The sequence below is a fragment of the Ochotona curzoniae genome, unplaced genomic scaffold (genome assembly GCF_017591425.1).
Source record: "Ochotona curzoniae isolate NIBS_2020 unplaced genomic scaffold, NIBS_Ocur_1.0 contig_4064, whole genome shotgun sequence".
Lineage (NCBI taxonomy): Eukaryota > Metazoa > Chordata > Mammalia > Lagomorpha > Ochotonidae > Ochotona > Ochotona curzoniae.
In genome coordinates this window covers 3,023,027-3,026,686 of record NW_024466107.1, presented here as the reverse complement: position 1 = coordinate 3,026,686, position 3,660 = coordinate 3,023,027, and the positions used below count along the sequence as shown (strand labels likewise).

At 52.5% G+C, this 3,660-nt stretch overlaps 1 pseudogene; it reads right to left on the bottom strand.

Annotated features, from left to right (window-relative positions):
• Positions 1-229: 229 nt before the first annotated feature.
• On the bottom strand, positions 230-1,765 carry LOC121158969 (annotated as a pseudogene).
• Positions 1,766-3,660: the final 1,895 nt, after the last annotated feature.

Below are 3,660 nucleotides of genomic sequence, written 5' to 3'. Positions count from 1 at the left end.
TCGTGCTGGGCCCAGGAACCACACTTTTGTTTTTTTTTTTAAGATTGTAATGACTTGATTTTATTTTACATTAAGTGGGCACGAAGCAATCCTTAATACAGTTGACAATTAGCTTCACTCAGACCATTTTTAGTAATGTGCATAAAAAAGTATGGATCTTAAAAATTGTTTTGAAATCCAAATACACAATAGTTTGGAAAACAACGCTGAGAAAACGAACGCCGATGTAGAAAGGCACGTTCAAGCAACCAGGACGTCGCTGGTCTCACGGCTCGGACTTTACCGTTTCCGTACTGCATCGTCAGTGTTGGAGCTCTGTGCCCTCAGCTCGCTCCACTGCTCCGGATTTAAAGAAACGCCTTTTCTTCCTGGTTTCCTTTCACCGTCTGAATCCAGTGGACACCTCTGGGCCTGCCGTCCACTGCGCAGGCAACAGCAACGGAGGCGGCCCAGGCCTGACCGCGCATTCCACTGACAGGCAACATGTATAACGGCTTTCCCGGTAGCCATTAGCGTCTTGCAGTCTAGTATTCTCAAATATCAATCAGAACTTTCCCCTTAAAGTCTCGAACACTGAGGTTCCTCCTTTCCCAGTCTGAGCACACTGTGCTCTCTGCTGCTGCTGCTCTGCTGAGACAGGACAGAACGCAGGGGGCCTCGCCGCCTTCTGCTTCTCCACAGGTTCTCCTGGGCCACTTGCTCGTTCCTCTTGAAGTTTCTGTCCACTTAACTGTCGGAATCGCTGCTGGACGAGCTTGAAGACACAAGCTCCTTTCCCCTGGGCGGCGCTGCGCTCCAGTTGCCGAGCAGCCTCCGTCTCGCTCACCCACACTTTTTTAAAATTTTCATTTTAATTTTAGTATTATTTACATATTTGAGAGGGATACACACACACATATACGTGCAGACCTCAGATTAGAGTGGGGGAGGATTAAGTTTTTTTTTTTTTCCTTTTTATTTTCTCTGTCCGCGGGAGGGGGTGGTGGTCCTTACTGTGAGAGTACATCAATACATGGGGCAGGGGAAGGGCTGGTCCTTACTGTCCACTACACCAATACCTGGGGGCGGCGTTGGTGCTTAGAGACTGCAATGTGGGGAAGGGTGTCACTTGAGTGGTTTTGATAGTTCTGAGACATCATCAGCTTCACTGTATCAGGGTGGAGAAAATTATCCCAGGCCTCCTGGCTGAGCAAGTCCATCTCAGCGTGCATACCCAGATCCGGACACCTGCTGCGAAGCTTGGCCAGGACAACTGTCCAAGCTGTTCTGTGTTCCATCCTCTGATGAGGCACCTGATGTCCCCTCTGGCCTTTTAAAGGATCTGGCTGTCATGTCCCCCAAGCGCATCTAGGCCTGCTGTCCACTGTACAGGAATCAGCAGCTGAGGAGCCCCAGACCTGACCAGGCATTCCACTGATAGATTACATGTATAGCGGCTTTCCCTGTGGCCATGGTCTGCGTCCAGCAGTCAAATAGGGAGTCCTCCAAGAAATCTCTCCTAGAATAACCAACATGCATACTGGGAATGCAACTGCCTGGTCATTTCTGCCCTCAGCCCCATCTCTCAGACAAACAGACAGGTGCCTCTGTTTGCCTCTGTTTTATGGAAGACAGGCCAGCCTAGTCTTCCATAGGCGTGGTCCACACACCAGCAGAAGCCGCAGCCTAATTGGGACAACACCCAATAACTCCCATCAGACTCACCCCAGCCCTGGTTTTCGCATGTGCCAGCATATGCTGTGGCCTCACCTAGTCGGTCCTGCATCTTATCTGGCTCTTGTGCATAGCAACGGGAGCTACAGCCTTGACCAGCCATCCCACCCCCAGACCTGGTTCTCATGCTCACCAGCGGGAGTTGCGGGGGAATGACCACAGTTCTCCTACCAGGCCCACTCCCAGCGTCAGATCTTGTACCTGCCAGATGGTGCTGTGGTCCAGCTTGACATGACTTGTACCCAGTCCTGGCACTTACAAGCTGGTGCTGTAGTCTAACCCAGTTGTCCTGCACCCATTCTGGCTCTCTCTCACATCAGCAGGTGCTGGAACCTAGCCCAGTTTTACCTGCCCCTGACCCAGCCCATACGATGCTGATGGGTGCTGCAGCCTTGCCCATCCCAGACTGCCTACAGTCCTAGCTCTCTCACTCACCAGGGAGAGCTGCAGCCTAGCGGGGAATCCCCAAAGTTCTCCTACCAGGCCCGCTCACAGCCCCATATCTTACATGTCCTGGTAGGTACTTCAACCCAGCCTGGCATAACCTGCCAACAGTCTCAGCTCTCACTGGAGGGTGTTTTAGCCTAGTTCAGTCAGACACTGCCCACACCCTGTCTTGTTCTTGTGAGTGACAGCAGAGCCCAGGCCAGCCTGTCCCCAGACTTGCTCACATAAATGCTAGTTAGAGTTACAGTCTTGCCTGGCTTGGCCAACCCCCAGCCCAGGGTCTTATGCTCCCCAGGAGGAGATGCAGCCTTGTAGGGGAGTTTCCCAGGTACTCCTACCAGACCTGCTCCCAGCCCTGGATCTAGCATGCCATCAGGAACTGTGGCCCTGTTTGGTATAGTCTGCCCTCAATCCTAACCTCTGTATGTGCCAACAGGTACAGCAGAGTGGCACAGCTTGGCCTCCTCCCAGCCCCAGCTCCTGCAAATGTCAAGTAAGTTCCCGTCAGGTGACTTCTGTGGTCCAGCCGAGTTCAGCCCATCACCACCCCCAGCTCTCGAGCAAAGCAGCAGGAGGTGCAGTCCCACAGAGGAGACCCCAAAGTTCCCCTACAGAACGTGCCCCCAGATCTGGTTCTCTCGTGTTCCAGCCCAGCCTAAGGTGGCCTACGTGCTCTGACATTTGCAGGTGGGTACTGAGGTCTAACCCGACAAGGCATGTCCTCCAACCCAAGCTTTTCCATGCACTTAGGTGTGGCAGATTAGGCCACTTAGCCCAGCCCGGGTTTCCCACATGGGCAGATACTTTGGCCTGCCTGGCCCAGACATGCCCTCTGAAACCTCACTGTCAAATGGGCAACACAGGAATTGCCCCATCATTTCCAATTGGTTGGGAGACCAGCAGTAGAAAATGGCTTCCTTGCACGGGGTCCTTTGAAAACCCAGAACACTTGCTGGAACCCCGGCTGCTCTCCCTCTCTGCTTTCAAGAGGCAGCCTGTCTCCCACATCCCTCCCAGCAGGTGCTTCCCCCTTCCTTCTTTCCACATTCACCTAGTCTCTGTCTGCAAGCAATTCCTGGCTTTTTATTCTTACACTGAGCTGAGGAAAGAACTCACCGAGCTTTGCCTGTAATAAGCACTGTGATCTTGAACTTGACCACAGTAGCCTAGTGATTAAATCCTTGCCTTATAAGTGCTGGGATCTCGCAAGGGCACCAGTTCTTGTCCCAGCTGCTCCCCTTCCCATCCAGCTCCCTGCTTGAGGCCTGGGAAAGCAGTGGAGGACGGCCCGAAGCATTGGGACCCTGCACCCACATGGGAGACCCAGAGGAAGCTCCTGGCTCCTGGTTTCACATCAGCCCAGCTCTGACCTTTGAGGCTACTTGGGGAGTGAACCAGCAGATGGAAGATCTTTCTCTCTGTATCTCCTTCTCTCCGTAAATCTGTCTTTCCAATATAAGTAAACAATTTTTAAATAATAAGTAAGTATTTTGACCCTGA